Genomic DNA, 18,131 nt, shown 5'->3' with positions numbered 1-18,131 from the left:
ATTCGCTCTACTATGTTTGCAACTTTTTGTAAATCTATTGACAGAAAGCTAATATAGAGTTCCTGTGAAAATATTCCATTTTAGAAGTTTATTTATTTTGTTTTTAAATTTTTATTGAGGTATAACTGACATACTATATTAGTTCCAGGTGTACAGCATAATGATTTGATATTTGTATATATTGTGAAGGAAATTTATCTTCTTTTAAAGGTAAATGACATAAGTATTATACTTCTCTTGCCAAATTTTCTTAAAATGTCTAGAAGATGCTTGGATGTATTATGGTGCTTAGTTTTAAAGTCAAGTGCCTGAAGTATAAATCTGTAGGTAGTAGACTGCAGTACAGGCATATTAGTACAATGATTCTTAATTTTGGAAAGCTTCACATCTCTAAGCATATTAGCATTTTTATCTAAGTAGCTGAAATCACACTTGTAAAGAAGTCAACTGTCTTAAGGTCTATTTCTAGCTACACTACTACCCAGTGTGGCAACTGAAAAAAAATACTACATCCCACACTCATCAGCTTTTCTGCCCAGGCCACACATGTATCCCTGCCTGTTCAGGATACTTGATAGCTATATATACCTAGTAACCCTCATAATAATTATATTTCTGCTGTTAATAACTATGTAATTTCATTACTAATGCTAATACTTCATGTTCTGTTTGAATAAGGATTCCAGAATTCAAAGTATAGTTTATTTTCTATCAAATTAATATAATTTTCAGTATTTTATATAGTGTCGAACTTTGAAACTTAAAAATTTCAGAAACAAGTCGCATTCTATTCTAATAAGTTAGAGATCAATTTGGAGAGATCATACCCTCATCCACTTACCATGTGCTTCCAACTACCCAAGCTGACACATGAGAACCCAATGGACATGAAGCTGGAACTGAGGTAGAAGAAATGCATATTGGTGGTGTTTTAACCTGGTAGGGAAAGGACTTTCCTCTGAGGATGTGCAACTGCCCATCATATTCTTTGTACGAGTAGGATCCTGACAGAATTAAAGACCATAACTGAAAGCTGCTGTGCTATAAACCTTTTAATGGTAGACTTACATCCCCATTCCAAACTAACTTACATTAACAATCAGAGAGGTCTACAAATATTGCACCCTTGAACCAAACTTGACATCTGTGAGGAGGGATGAAGATGCTGCTCATATGGAACTTAAAATTCTATTAAGACTAGGGGTTGAACAAGAGGTGACAATAGATAAGTGAGCAAATGAATAAAATCAATTAAGAGAGTGGCGGGTACTATGAAAACGAATAGAACAGAGTAAGGGGACAGGAAGGATGGGGTATGGGATCTACCCCATGAATCTGATTTAGTACACTTTGATTAACAAAAACTCGGATTTTATAGAAATAAATTTATACTGTTATACTGTTTCGTATCTGGCTTTTTTCCCCTCAACATTGGGTTCAGATGATCTTTTCTGGTCTTTATAATCTCTTTGATGAAGCACCTACCTACCTGAGGCTCCTCTTCCATGACAGGCAGGAAGTCAAAAGGATGAACACAATCCTCTCTGACTCTTAAGACCTTGAGTCATGCCTGGAACACTCCTACTTCCCCCAGATTCAATTGGTGAAAACCAGTCAGATGACCCACCCCAAAGTCAGTGGGGCAGGGATGTATGCTCTTCCTACTGGATCCTACCACAGGGTCCCAGTTGTGAGAGGGTAAAGAACTGAGAACAATGGTCTCATCTGCCATACAAGAAAACACTGTTTTCCTCATCTAACTGACTTTGCTTTCTATCAGGTTTACATTGATTGACTATGTAACATGTGATCAAATTCTGCACTAGGAGAAAAGTGGAAAGTCAGAGATGAGCAAAGAACCAGATCTTGCTTTACTGGATTTTTTTAAAAAAATATAATTCTTGTATATAAAGAGTAGTGTTATATTAGTTTCAGGTGGATTTAACAGTTCCATGTATTACTCAGTGCTCATTGAGATAAGTGAACTCTTAATCCCCTTCACCTATTTTGCCCATCCCCTTACCCACCCCGCCTTGGTAACCATCAGTTTGTTCTCTGTACTTAAAGGTTTTTTGGTGCCTCTTCTTTCCTTTGTTCCTTGCATTGTAGGATTTTATAGTCTAACAGAGAATACTTTGTATTTTAATAGCCAATATTTAATACCTTGTGCTTCCTCATCTGTAAAACAGAGATAACACTGTTGCATGTCTTATAGGGTCATCACAAAGAATGATGAGGTAACATATATGAAGGGCACAACACCTGACACAGAAAGATTATAAAGATTATAGCTCTTGTCTATATCTGCCTATGTAGTTGTCCATTTAGTTACGCAGTTTAACCTTAATTTTTAAAAAATGAAATAGATCTATATTTTTATTTATATTTTGCAAAGAAAAACAACATGGAGGAAACACATTAGCATGTTAATGGTACCTTTGGGTTTTGGCATAATGAAGGGCATTTTTTTCTCCTTATGCAGTTTGGTGGCTTTTAAAATTTCTACAGTGATCATCTGTGACTTTAAAAAAAAATCAATAAACATTTTAAAAGGTAATTTACCCAGTGTATTAGGTTAAATTGAGAAATTCCAGCTCCAATATTTGTTTACTAAAGATTTTCACCAAATTATGTAGGTAATTATGCAAACATTAAAGTTTATTTTGTTTTCACAGTTTTCACCTGGAATTTTCTAGAAGTATTTAATTTTTTTATATATTTATGAATTTCATTTCCAATAATTGATACAAATTTTAATTCAGCATTACATCTGTTTAAACTCAGTAACCAATAAAATCATCCATTTCTTTATTGCACTACCCAATTGTTGTTTAAAATATCAAGTATTAATCGCTTCTCGGCCTTTTGGCTAAGATCAAGTGTAAAATATCAAGTATTAGATGGGGCACCTGGGTGGCTTGGTCAGTTAAGTGTCTGACTTCAGCTCAGGTCATGATCTTCACAAATTCGAGCTCCATGGAGGGTTCTTTGCTGACAGCTTGGAGCCTGGAGCCTACTTTGGATTCTGTGCCTCCCTCTCTGTCTGTCCCTTCCCCGCTCACACTCTGTCTCAAAAATAAATAAACATTAACAAAAATATTTTTTTAAATATCAAGTATTACTTGATTTCTTCTCATGGCCAAAGATAGGGCATACGCCACAATAAACCCTCATTATATGGAGGGTCTCCCAGGTTCATTTGAATTATTAAAACTTGTACTTAACAACAAGAGCACAGAACAAGGTGAATAGTCTGGGTTTTTTTTTTTTTTTTTTTTTAATTTTTTTTTTTTCAACGTTTATTTATTTTTGGGACAGAGAGAGACAGAGCATGAACGGGGGAGGGGCAGATAGAGAGGGAGACACAGAATCGGAAACAGGCTCCAGGCTCTGAGCCATCAGCCCAGAGCCTGACGCGGGGCTCGAACTCCCAGACCGCGAGATCGTGACCTGGCTGAAGTCGGTCGCTTAACCGACTGCGCCACCCAGGCGCCCCTGGGCTTTTCTTTTTTCAAGCTGTCAGTGTAAATAAGTAAAGGCGTTGTATTTTTTTTAAGTTTATTTATTTATTTTGAGAGAGAGAGGGGGCATGTGTGACTACAAGTGGGGGTAGGGGGTGGGGAGGGAGCAGAGAGAGAGCGGGAGAGACCGGGAATTCCAAGCAGCCTCTGCAGTGTCAGTTTAGAGCCCTAGGTGCAGCTTGAACTCACAAACCATGAGATCTTGACCTGAGCCAAAACCAAGAGCTAGCCACTTAACCAGCCACTAAACCAACAAGCCATCCAGGCACCCCAGTAAAGGCAATTTTAAAATATGAGGCTCGGGGCGCCTGGGTGGCGCAGTCTTAGGTTAAGCGTCCGACTTCAGCCAGGTCACGATCTCGCAGTCCGTGAGTTCGAGCCCCGCGTCAGGCTCTGGGCTGATGGCTCAGAGCCTGGAGCCTGTTTCATATTCTGTGTCTCCCTCTCTCTCTGCCCCTCCCCCGTTCATGCTCTGTCTCTCTCTGTCCCAAAAATAAATAAACGTTGAAAAAAAAAATAAAATAAAATATGAGGCTCTCCTTCCACTAGTGGTCTTGATAAGGAATGTACAGAAGGTTTATCAAATATTTGAAATAGGCTGAGTATTCTGCTGAATTTGGTACAGATCTTAGAGTTGAGTCAGTCACTAATTGCTACTTTTCAGATACCTTTCCAAAGTACTCTAGCTAAATATGCAAAATGCTCTAACTAAATACAAAAGGACCAGCCCCAGAGGGCTCCCATCACTGCTATCTGACCATGTAGGTAAGGGACACCTGGTAGCCCCGTTCTTAGATCCTTCCGTATTTGAAGTTGCAGAAGCATTGTAACATGTTCTGAATCTTTTATTTTTTGCAAAGTTCTCCATCTCAAATTAGATTTTAAAACTCAAGAGCTAGAGGATGGAACTGGTGCCATCTCTAGGGCCCCCCAGAGAAGTGTTGCCTACAGTGTATTCTGTCATCAACTGTGGTTTCCTAAACTGAACTGAATTTAATTATAATCAAGCAACTCATGCTGCATTTGAACTATGGATGGGTCTTTATTTTCCAGGAAGGTTGTTACCAAATAGCCAATTCTGACTTTCTGAGATGCTTACAGATTAACTGAGAAACAAACAAGTATATTTTTGAAGCATTTTCAGCTATTAGAAAGATAAATTACTATGTGAATCAATAAAAAGTGTCTTTTTTTATGGAAACAGATTGGGAGAGCGCTATCAGGACAGAAACCAGGAATCTTTTATTGGAAGTACCCTGTCTTCTCAAACTTGACACTTAAGAGGATGAGTGATTTCTGCAAATATTTCATTTTAGTTAATAAAATTGATAAAGATTATTGCTATAGCTAGTATTCTGAGGACATTTAAGCCACATCAAATTTAATGTTTTTGCCCCAGACTATTTATCTGACTGAATACTTATTATTTACCAAATCTACAAAAAAGGAAAGAAAGAAAGAAGAAAGAAAGAATGGAAGGAAGGAAGGAAAAAAAAACAGGCTGAAAATAAGGGTACTTATGGTGGGTACATTGTCTTGAAAGCTTACGGCGTTTCAACCAACTCTTTTAGAAGAAATGTATCCACAAGCAGCCTTAGAGGACCCCCATTTCAGAATCCTGATGAAAATGTAAGAGAAGAAAAAGCTTCCCTAACAGAGTGTGGGTAATTGCAGGGATGTGAGGAATAGGGAAAGTAGAAAGGAAAGGTTAAAAGAGTGAAAAATCAAAGAAAAGTAAAATATCTGAGAACATTTCTCCAGTGTCGAAAGCAATTCTATCCAATAAAACTGTTTGCATTGCTAGAAATACTCTATGTGGCTATTGAGCACTTGAAACATGACTAGTGTAACTAAGGAAGTAGGTGGCTAGTGGCTCCCTTATGGGACAGCACAGGTTCACAGCTTCACCACTGAAGGTGTGGTCCTTGCCCCAGTACCAACAACTGGGAGCTTATTAGAAATGCAGAATCTTGGCTCCCACCCAGACCTACTGACTCAGAATGTGCATTTTTACAACATCCCTAAGTGAGTGGTATAAGTTTGAGAGACCTTGCCCCAGGGCAATTTTCATTTGCTAATTAATCACCCATTGAGAAGAGCTGGGAATCCTCTATTTTTATCACGGCTAATGAACATTAGCAACATATTTATTTTGTCCACAGATGAGTATGTGAGGCAGTAGGGGTGAGTTGCAATAGTGTTTGAATTGCTTACTTTAAATCTTTTCCAAATGTGAACAAACGTGCCTCATTGATCCATCGATCCATCCATTCACGAAAGAAAGAGTCCCTACGTAACATGTGCTGCCTGTGGTTTATTGGGTATCTCCTGTTAAATTTGACCATGTGCTTTATTTCTCTGCAGTGAAAGGAAAGAGAAGGAAATAAACAGATTACTGAATTCAGTCTTGGGGTGGGATTTAAAAATTAGCATTCAAAATTGTTAAAGCAAGGAAATACTATAAGAGCCAGAATTGGAGAATGATGTTGATAGAACAGTTTATTGCATTCTGCTTCTTACCATATGCCTTACTTTGGATTCCCCCCAAATCTGCCCTTAAGACCAGAATTTGGGTGCAAGAAATCTATTTGGCAGTGGTCTCAAGAACCCCAGTGAATGGAGTGGGGAGAATGAAACAAAGGTCAATACAGGGGACATTGCTGGGTTTGTCACAGAGGTGGGTAGGTGGGGCTCAGTCCCTCTTGAGGACCATCTGAGAGACTTTGGGTGTTTGAGGGAGGAGGATGCCAGCACGTCTGGGGACTGCCCACCTAAGCTTCAAGTGACCGCCTAAGTGGTGGGTATAATGTGGGACACCAGCAGGGTCTTCTACACCATAATAGACTCTTCTTATGTAATAGGATACCACCCTGCAGAAAGATGGAAAGGGCTGTTGGGAAGCGAAACCAAGAACCATGGCACCCAAATCTGACCTAGGTCTCCTGTTGTTTAATTATTTGGCTCAGGTAAATTGCTCTGGGCCACAGAGCACAGTGGAGTTGTTGGACTTTGTAACCAGAGAGATTATTTCCTGTCCATATTCTTCTGTACCCTTTTTCACTAGCATCTGTATCTTTATTTTACTGAGACATGCCCTTTCCCTCTCTTTCATTATCCCTTGAGAGAATACTAAAAATAACCTACAATGAAAGTAACCTGCTAATGAAGCTCCAGAACACAAGTATGATTTGTTGGAAATTCCCTTTGGCTCATGTGTATTTAGCTACTTCTAAGTTCAAGGTATTCTGAGTATTTGAATTATGTTTTCAAAACCAAGAGAATGGGAATGTATGGTGTGACAAAGGAGGTTTTCTGTTCTTTTTATGCATTTATTTATGTTTACCTCAAGAATCATTTAAAACAACTTACATAGGTGTATAGTATAGGATGTTCTGTATGGAGAGAAAATAAAGCCAAGTATTTATAGGAAAGGTCTTTTAGATATCAAAATATTATTAAATCAGGTTTATTTACATGTTATCAAGTTGACTTTCCTACATAAAACAAAATTCTAAAGCCTACAAAAAAATTTAAGACATAAGGTCATACTAATTATACAGGCTGCAAAGATATGTTCACTTACCTTAAGCAACTTGATGTTCTTTTGAAAGGTGAGATATGTCCCCAAGAACAAGTGAAATAAGCTTATAATGGGGCACATTTGATGTATATTCACTTGAGTAGGATTGGAAGGAGATTCTGTGGATATTTGGGAGAAAGAGCAGAGGACACAGTGCTGTAATTTAGGATAATCAGTGAAAGCTCCTGTGGAGATGGGAGCATTTGAATTGAGTCTTAAAGAATTAAAGATAGGTTTAGAAGCTTCTCAGAAATGATGCAAATAAAACTGGGCATGATTGTATTGGGTTTAGGAGCCATATGGAGATAGCCTCATGAAGAAAATAGTAAGACAAGAGGTGATGTGGTTGGAAAAACCAGGGAGGAACATGACAGCCAAACATAGAATTTTAGGGGCATTATTCTTGCTGTCTCTGCTGCAGCAGAACATACCAGATTTTCTCTCTCTCTCTCTCTCTCTCTCTCTGGAATTGATCGTGGCAACAGGACTTAGTTGCCCCAGCAGTTCATTTTCTTTTCAGTTCCATATCAAAATAGTGTTTGGGTTTATTCATTAATGAGTTCATATATTTATTTACTTTTGGTGAGTACCTTGTGTTAGAACTACAACAGTGGACAAGACATGCTATCTCTTGTAGAAGAGCTCACCCTACAGGTAGACAAATGATTATTATTCAATGCAATAAATCTTAATAGATGTGCCCATGAAATTATATACAGTCTAATCAGATTCTCTAATCGATTTGTTATTTAATTCCTATTTTCAATGGAGTCCCATATACTTTGTAAGAAGACAGAATGTCTGAGTGGAGAATCTTATGAGAGAAAATCTAATTTGTCAAATATTAGAAGCCCATTTTTTATCTGTGAATAATACTTCTGTCTAGCAGGATGTCCTGATGCATACTTAAATGGGCCTACAGACCCATCTTCTAGAAAAACCAGGCCGCTTACAAGCATCACAAACAGGGTGTCACAAATCCATAGTCACCTGGTTAGCATGGGGCTGTAACCTGCAGTCCTCAAGCTCCAGCTAGATCTCTTTTATAAAGCCAAAGTTTGTGGGCAGTTCCCTGGTAAAGGGTGCCAGGGGCTTCTGCAGGTCAACTGCATTGTCAGGGTTGGAGGTGGTGAGAGCAGACTTACGACTCTGCCCTCAGTCTCCTTCGCTTCATGTGCAGTTTTCTTTCCCAACTGCCATCCCTGACCTACAGTCACTTGGGTTCCACCAGTAGGTCACTTGGGTCCCACCAGGGGATGCATCAGCACCAATCTTCCATAGACTTCTGCATTAGCTCCCACAGTACAGTGAGACAAAATCACTGCCATAAACTCTGATTCCACATCACTCTGAGTGGCTCTGCTTCCCTAAACGTGTGCCAGCTGAATTAGCTGTTTGTTCTGTCCTGGCCATCATGTCACCTCCGGCATTACGTACTGCGTGGTGCCAATCTGCGACTGAATTATCTTCAGAGCCTGCGGATCATGGCTTTTTATTCACCTGTCCCAAAAAGCCCTCAGAAATGAACACACAATTATATGTAGGTTCTTTGTTCAAATCTGTAGTGAGTAATGAATGGCAGTCTCTTAAGTATCAGTGGAACACCTTCTAAAAGCTTTCTTTGTTCTCTATCATTTTTTCAAGGATGATCTTTGAGGTTTTGCAAACATCTTAAAATGAAAAGATCAAAATCTTTACACTTTTAGAAAACAGGTAACTCCATTGTCTGTGAATTTCTTATTTAATTATAGTCTAATTTTCATACAATTACTAAGTACCCTAGATGCATAGGTGACCTCAGACACACTGATGACTGTGTCTGTGTCTTTATCCTGTGACCCAACTGTCCTGGAAAGAGCTACATGAAATGATACTCTTTCTCCAGTGCCTACACAGAGGGGAGGGGACAGCCCTGAGATTCTGAGTTCCAAAAGAACTTAAACAAAACAAAACAAAACAAAACAAAAAAAAACCCTCAGTCTGTATAAAATATTTCTTGTATGCTTCCATTAGCTCATTAATGTAATTTTCATTTGACTATTACAGATAAGCTCATTAATGTAATTTGCAGTGATTATTGCAGCTAATGATTATGTAAGCATCCCTGATCATGTGGAAAATGAAAAGATGTTAAATGAAAATATTGACACTGATATTGTAAGTAATGGGTGTTGATAACATGTCTGTGTTTTGAAAACATTTTTTGCTTAATCTTTTGAAAATCAAAAGTAACATGGCTTTGGTGTGTAAAATTAAACGCATGACACATTTTGAACTTCAAACAATGCTCAACAGTATTTTATAATACTTTTATGTTGTTCCTGTATCTGTCATGGTGATGAGGTTGCATAATGCAAGCTGAGGGCAAAACGCAAGCTAGCCCCCTGCACTCCCTTGCTTGCCTCCCCCGCCTCCGCCCCCAGGTGTGATATTCCTCAGGTACTCCTGGCTGCTCAAGAACAAAAGAAAGAAAAGAAAAATGGTTAACTGTTAGAGATCACAGTGATAGAAGACTGGAGTCTCCATCAGTTTACTAATGTCTTAGTAAATGACAAGGAAAAGGTAATCTTATCAATAGCCTAATCTCCAGAAACCTATGGACTCTGTTTTCTGGAACCCTCACATCACCTCTCCATAGTGATGTGGGAACAAAGGCAAGAAGGAAATGGCAGATAAAATTAAATTTCCTTATAACCTGCAGTCATTTGACAAATACCTGAGGCAAATACAGAGTGTACCATTTCTCCAGGAACGCCCAACTGTCGTAACGTTAATGCCTTACTAGAGGGAGAACAACCCTAGCTTGACAATAGCTAGGCTGCAGGTATCTTAGGAGTCCTCTTTGGCATATCTAGGTCCTTCTGGAGGCCTCCTTTTGTCTTTACCTCCCCAACTCCGTAGGATAGAACCAGTCACTCTTCACAACTTGAGTGCGGCTCTTTCTGCCCATGGGTCCCATCCCTGTGCTTTAATAAAATCACCTTTTTGAACCAACGATGTCTCCAGGAATTCTTTCTTGGCCATCAGCTCCACATTTCCCCACCACTCCAAAACCTCATCAGTGGGAAAGGTCTTTTTATTGAATCAGCTTATATTTTCCTAAATGTGGCATGAGACTGTGCCTGGCCTATAAAAAGCATCCACGTTGTTAGTGATTATGGGGATAATTTTATATGGAGGCAGTAGTAGGAAATGGGACCATTTTTGTGAAGTGTAGTCTATTTGTACCTCAGATATTTATGTATCCAATTTACTTACAATGCATGAATATTTTAAGGTAGTTGTCTTAGAATTGTGGTAGGTTTATCCTTGTCCTTGATTTCTAGGCCTCAAATATCTATGCGAGCAGCAGTTTGTATCTGCAATTATAATAAATGAATTGGCATAGTAGGAATGAGCCTGCAAACATTCCATTATTAAATAAGGTCACAGCAGTAATGCTGATTAATGGAGCTGACTCTTGACAGCTCTGAGGACACTTCCAAGACATTTATAAATATATGCTTTCATAACAGAAAATGTCCTTAATTCCGTTACCTGTAAAGTATGGATAATAATATCTGCCCTATGGATTTTAATGAATATGAGGGAAGTTCCTAAATTAGCTCAAGGAGAACAGCCAAGCACAGCTACAATACACATGTCGGGTGGTCAGCTAGCCACTTGCTTCTCGAAGCAACCTGCCCCTGCTTCTGCTGCTGACAGAGGAAATGACTCAAATTTCTAATTGTTAAATATTCTGTGAATTCTCAGGTTTGTTCAGGATTATCTGAAACCATAAATATTAAATCTAAGAGTGACAAGCTTCTACGGAATGGCTATAGTAGTGTTTTCTAAATGTTGCCTTTTTCAGTAAATACAATTTTGAAAGCTTCGGCTCTGTATGTTAGATCAGTGTACCTAAGTAGCTGAGACAAGATTGTCATGACACAATGCAAGGCTGTAATTCAGAAATTCCAACTGCATCTGTAAGAGTAACACAAGTTCCAAACCAGAAAGAAAAATTTACCATCGCCATTCAGGATTTCTTATGCTTACTGGCAGTGGATAGTTTTAAGGTCTGTTTTTGTTTTAAATCTCTTGATGCAATAGACCAGTTTGACAATCTGTAAAACAAATTTGAAAACTCAGCTGCGGACAAATATCATGTTCCTAGTAAGAGACAGACTGAGGTAAGGATGCAAGTTAGAGAAATAAGACACAGGACTCAGCTTTCCCAGTTAAGCTACTGTGAGCAATAAAACAGCATTGCTACAGTGTGGGTGGAAAATTAATCATATAACTTTATCATTACTTATGAAACCCATTGATGTGATGAATTTGTTTACATAGTGTATATGTTGCACAGTTTTATATGTACCCACTTTTCCTTGAATTTATACAATAAATTGCCAATAACGTACAAACTCCGCCTTCTTGCTCTGAAAGTTTGTAGAACCTGTCATTTCAGAAAAACAGAGGCAAAAATAAAGAGTACAAACCAATGGGAAGTTTTTGGTTTATTTTTCATTCCCCCCCCCCCCCAATAATCAAACCCTTGAGGAGTTTCCTTGAAAATAAAGAAGTTTAGGTTCAGGAAAGATCTACAAGGTCCTCTCACGCTATTGAAGTGGTCACGGACCCATCAAATGCTCTGCAAAGAAAGTGTTCCATCACTAATAAACTGGGGCAATCCTAGTATACCATATTGCTTTCTTGGAGACTAACGATCCATATTAACATGTTAAAGGTTTTGATTAGTGGTGTATTAATGAAACCATTTTAAGTTTAACCCAGTGACTCCCAAACTGATTTGACCAGAAATCCCTTTTATGCCCTAAAACCTTTGCATACTGGGAAACATTTATTAAATCTAAACTTGCATTTGTCCCCAGTACTCCATCTGTGGTCCTTGGAGTAGCAGCATCAGCATCGCCCAAGGTTTGTTAGAAATGCATAGTCTTGTGCCCAATATGCATTTTCACAAGATCCACAGGTGGTTCATAGTCATGTGTAAGTTTGAGAAGCACAGGAATAGTATTCATTCCAATATACCAGTTTTACTTCAGTGAGGTTAGGGACCTGCTGAGAAAATATTTAATGCACAGAACTTAAATAATTTGGGAACTTCTGAGAAGTTGAGCCCATGTAGAGTCTGCACATATTTTCTCCCATTTCTGTGATGTTAGGAGATGTCTTCAGAGGACTGAGCTAGACTTTACAACCTGCTCCATTTGTTCATCAGGTTCTGAGAGATGAACCTCTAGATTACAGACAGCAGACAAATGAGCCTATGTCTGCCTTTGCCCAGGCACAGTGTCAGCTGGTAGAGTTTATAGAACTAGATGTATTTAACAGAAGGCAGGGCATGACTAACACTTCAAGAAGAAGATTTGCATATGCACAAAAAGGGCAAGGGAGTAAAGAACTGGAGCTTGCTGTTGAAAATTGCAACTGATATTACAACTTTCAAAGATGATTATTGGTTTGTTCTGACAGGTGAAACATTTATCACAATGAAAATCAAATCTAAATCAAAACACTGCTCATTATGCAAAATGCCTGCAGAACTATCTCTACAAGAGCAACTAAAACATATACAAGTGACCTACAAAGGGCAGAAGGGACCTTTCTGGGTGATAGAAATAGTCAGTATTTTGATAGAGGTTGCATGATATATGCACTTGTCAGATTCAGTGAATTGTTCATATAAGATCTATATATTATACTGTGTGTTACTTATACCTTATTGAAATAGTAAGTCTTATGAAAGTCTTACGAAATTTGAATGAGACTGATATTAGATGCATCAAGATGGGCTGTCAACAATACTTTGATGAAATCATGCATTTGAAAATGCCCTTCAATTGGTATATGGAGAGTATTTTATTGGAGGGTATGGCTATGTGCATTGGTAAGCTGGTTTACATTGACCTCATAAGCAGGCCAATCAGTGACGCTAGCCCTTCAGAGAAGCCATGCATAATGAGTTGCAACGTGGGCTCTGGGTAAAGACTGTCAGGGTTCAAATCTGTCTCTTGTCCCCTTCAATCTAGGGCATGACTTGACCTGTCTGTGCCTTAGTTTCCTTATCTGTAAAATAGCAATGACGTTTCAAAGACTAAATGATTTAGTATTTGTAAAGAACTTAGAATAGTCATAGCACAGAGCAAACACTATACGTGTGTTCACTGGATAGATAAAAAGTCTCTAATAGAAGCTACAACCACTATTACTATCATCTCATGCAGTTTAATTTCCTTAAGAGCACTTATCACTATTTAAAATGATTCTGTTGTGAATTATATTTTTTGCATTTTTATTGCCTGTTATCCACCCACCTACTTCGAGAGCCCTAGGACATAAAGAGCTGATCTGTTTTATTCACAATGTAACTGCCCCACCCAGGTACTGGAACAGTGCCTGACACATAGTAAATGACCAATAACATATTGAATGAATGAATAAATGAAAAAAAGTTTAAGCAAAATCAGTTCTTAAAGAAGTGAATCCTGAGATGTCATTTTCTTAAGTACTGAATAAGTTACTGTGCACCTATCATGTTTACTTAGTGATAAGTAAACACCTTACAGGGGCTGAGGTGTCTGGTTTAATAGGATCAAAGAAATGCTTAAATAATGAGAAAGAGCCAGTAATTAGAAAAGCCAAACAAGAGCATTCCAGGTAGGGGGAACTGCCAGTGCAAACCCTTGAGAATTGAATAGCTGTAGCATGTCCCAGAATCTGAAGGTACACATGTTGATGCTTGGATGAAGATTTTAGTTTGTCTCTAGAGAAATAAAAACTGCTTTTAAGAGTACTTAGCTGCATAGCTAAGATATGTATTATGCCATCTAATTATGGTAGATTTACCTTTTTACCCTCTTAAGATAGTACATCAACTAAGATCAAGCAATTTATATTATGATTGGGAGTAAAGCCAAACTCACAACAGAAAAAGCTGACCTTCAAGTTTGGCAAACTCTCTACTTCCCTTAACCCTTGCATCTGGCTTCAAACTCCATGAGGTAAGGACCTAATTATGTTCATCTATGTATCTGTTAGAAGTTTCCCAGAATGCCTTGTACTTAATAAGCATAGTTAATATAGAATCAAGTTACATGATTTGAATTTCAGATTGTAGACCACGTGCACAAGAGCTTGAGAGCCAGGATTTAAAGAAAGGATTTTACTAAGACTCTGTCTGCTGGCAAGACAGGGGGTCACCCACACAATCCAGAAGTTAAGCCACTCTAAATATCCCACAATTTTCCTTCTTTTTTTTTTTCAATTCCAGTATAGTTAACATACAGTGTTATATTAGTTTCAGGTGTACAATACAGTGATTCAACACTTCTACACATTACTCAGTGCTCCTCATGATAAGTATACTCTACATCCCCTTCACCTGTTTCCCCCATCCCCCACCTACCTCCCCTCTGGTGACCATCTGTTAGCTCTCTATAGTTAAGAGTCTGTTTTTGGGTTGTTTCTTTTTTTTTTTTTCCTTTTTTTTTTTCTTAAATTCCATATATGAGTGAAATCTTGGTATTTGTCTTTCTGATTTATACATTATACTCTTTATCCTCTTTATCTCAATCCATGTTGTCACACATGGCAAGCTTTCATTCTTTTTTATGGCTGAATAATATTCCACAGTGTGTGTGTGTGTGTGTGTGTGTGTGTGTGTGTGTGTGTGATATATATCACACACACACACACACACACACACACACTGTATATGTATATATACCATATCTTCTTTATTCATTCATCTACTGATGGACACTTGGGCTGCTTCCAGAATTTGGCTATTGTAAATAATGCTGCAGTAACATAATTTTCTTATTGACCTTGCTAAGCCTGCCTGCAGTTTATCCCCACAAAAAAAATTAAATTAAATTAAATTTAAAAGTAAACAAAAAATGGGACGCCTGGGTGGCTCAGTTGGTTGAGTGTCTGACCCTTGATTTCTGCTCAGGTCATAATCCCAGGGTTTTGGGATTGAGCCCTGCATCAGGCTCTGCCCTGAGCATGGAGCCTGCTTGAGATTCTCTCTCTTCCTCTGCCCCTCTCCCCAACTCACATGTCCTCTCTCTCTCTAAAAAATAAAATAAAAAAATAAACACAAATCAACAAAAAAACCCATCAAAACGTAGTGATGAACAGTGGGTTTCCTTGGTTTATTATGAGTTATAAGATAGGCTGCCTGGAGCAAGAGTCTACAAGACTGCAAGATATGCTGTGTTGAGGGTTTATGTTTGAGTCATAGGACAGGAATTCAAATGTTTATTTCTCAGATAACACACATTTACACTTGAAAGACAACAGGGTATTTGTTCAATAACACATTAAGTATTTATTATTTTGTTAGGACTTATCTACTTCCTCTGATTCCCACCATGCGGCACTGTGTTAATATGGAGTGGCTCATTTTAGCATTCACGAACATTTCAGTGGAAAAATATTTGATACAAGACTAAATGAGTGTCTCCTTCTTTCAACTATCTCCAATGACCTGTGCTTCTGAATTTTTTCTAACATAAGGATACATCAGGCCTCTGGGCTGTCTTTTGCCTTCCCCCACATCATTTCCAGGGCCCGATTTGAGCAAAGATGGCCTAGCACTCCCCACAAAGGTTCTTCCTCAACACTGACCTGTACTCAGAAAGACCGAATCAAGTAATCTAGGACAGTGCTTCTCAAAGTACAATGTGTGTCCAGATTCCCTGGGCAAACTTTTAAAAGGCCAGTTCTGATTCAGCAGGTCTGGGCAGGGATTCAGATTCTGTATCTCTAACAAGGTCCCAGGTGATAACGGATCTAGCAGAGGTCTAGAGGAAAAAACATTTGTCATTCTTCTGGATACACTTCCTTTTTTTTTTTTTTTTTTTCTTTTTCAAGGAATCTCATCCTCATCCTTGAAACATAATTGCATACCCTTTGCCTCTGAAGTGGGTGGATATAAACCCCCAAGCAATGAGTGCAGCACAAACTGATAGTACCCACCATCAGCAGCAATGTGCACTATATTTGAGGCCTAATTTCTAGATTTGCCCATGCAGGGAGCTGGCATAGTATGCCTACATCACGTTTTAGGCCAAAAAAAAAAAAAAAGTTTCTGCAAGTTTCTTCATGAGAGAGCACTTCTGTGCTGTTTTTAAAACTTCCTTCCCATGCATCTGGTATCTTCCAGCAGGGCAGCGGGGAAACCTGCTTAAGCTCATCCCTCTTTCACTTTGAGCTTTATGGTGACACTTCTCTGGCATCATCCTTAGCAGCTCCCGCTTTTATGTGGAATTGAAAGGACCATGGGAAGCACTGCTTCATTTCTGTCTGGAAAAGCAGAGACTACTGACAGTGTCATTTCTTTCCCTGAAACATGGAAAGATGATTGGTGAAAAATGAAACATAGCTCCGTGATCATTCTTCACCGGGGGCTGAGTCCATGAGCAATGTGGTACTTGAACTTTCATAGTTTCTGGACAAGGTCTAAAATAAATCATAATCCTAAGGAAAGAAAAGTTCTATTTCTTTCCAGTGGTTTTTGAGAAAATAGGAAACTCATTATAATGAGTTTGATTTTCACTTCATGGGAAACCAAACACGCTAACTAGTTCTGTTTGTTTGCATACACATGTGCATACACATAACACACACAAATTTGAAGCTCAAAATAGAAACTTGATGAGCAAAATGGAATTTAAATTTAAGCCCTTCTTTCACAGTCTAAGCTCTAGACCTTCAAAACTACAGACTGAGATGTTCAGAACACAGAGGGTAAAAATGAAGTGGATAAGAGTGAGAAAACAGCAAAAGCGAAGAAGATTATTATAACAGAATGATTTTATGATAATGAAGAGTGGGGATCTGGACATACCCTGGTTTGTAGCTTACACTCATGGAAGATGAAAGTCCAGTTTGTTCTCCCATCCAGAAAGTCTAAAAGGAAACCCCACTTCTGAGGATTGGAAGATTGAAACCTTGAATTTTGATTCTCCAGTGACAAATGGTCTTAGCTGTGTTGGAAAATACGAGGGTCAGATGGAGCTTCAATGGGGTAGAGCTGTACATGGTGGGTCAGTTGAGGAAGACAGGTAAAGAGACTGCTTTGAATTAAACTGAGGAAGGAGGATAAAACCAGGGAAGGACCCAGATGATTCAGGAATATCCTCAGCTAGAGCTTCCATGGCTTGAGTCTCAAAAAATAAATCCGAGGTCAATGGTAAGGGTTTTTAATGGCAATATTTAGAGAAAAGAAAAGAAAATTGCACTGGAAAAAAAATGTGTAGTGTCAATAGAACGGGCAGGATTATTCACTCCTGGTTTGTATTCTCTGTCCCAAAAAACACAATTCAACTGCAAAGCCATACCAAGCTTCATGAAGAAGGAAATGTGATGAGTTAAGTAAAAAAGTACCTCATCCTGTAAGATGAGTTCAGAAATCTCAGGGACGCAGGTAACTGTGGGCACAGCAGGACCAGACCGTCTTTGAGAAATGATGGAGAACAAAAGGGTGAGAAGTTAGGAGCTTCTGTGATTTCCATCTTGAATTGTGCTTGGCATTTTTGTCAAATAGTTCTCCAAAACATTACGATTAAAATGGGAAAAAAAGTTTTCATTCTATCCCATGGCAATTAGTAGAGATTATTATGGTTTGTGGATTGTAGATCAGTTGTGTGATTTGGGTGCCAACGGTGGTTCCTGAAATAGATGGGTTTCTTAAAAGTCCTCAGGAAACCAATACTATGCCCAGAAAGAGAAGAGGGAGTTCCCAGTGTCTATACAAGTGGTGTCTGTGGATCCCTTAACTTACTTGTTTCTTATCTTCTCTGTCCTGCAAACATACTCCAGGTGGAAAAGACCCAGACACACATTGGGGGCAGCCTTGGACATTTTAGGTATGGGTCGGGAACACCAAAGTGACTGCCAAAAGGATCTATTCATTTGATTTTGATTTCCAGAATAGTGCCAACTGACTTAGATTTAAAAAAAATTGTTTTTAAGCTCCTTAATAAGTAAAGGAAATAACTCATGGTAGGAAGAACAAG

The 18,131-nt window shown here is 38.5% G+C and overlaps 1 protein-coding gene across 3 annotated transcripts in view; it reads left to right on the top strand.

The window, feature by feature from the left end:
- PLCB1 (phospholipase C beta 1) overlaps window positions 1–18,131 on the top strand; it is a 704,439-nt gene that overhangs the window by 263,282 nt on the left and 423,026 nt on the right. The gene's annotated exons all lie outside the window — the stretch shown is intronic.

Source organism: Puma concolor, chromosome A3 (genome assembly GCF_028749965.1).
Source record: "Puma concolor isolate L17-30 chromosome A3, mPumCon1.1.hap2, whole genome shotgun sequence".
Taxonomy (NCBI): domain Eukaryota; kingdom Metazoa; phylum Chordata; class Mammalia; order Carnivora; family Felidae; genus Puma; species Puma concolor.
The sequence above is the reverse complement of the archived record's forward strand: the minus strand, read 5'-3'. Positions and strand labels throughout refer to the sequence as shown.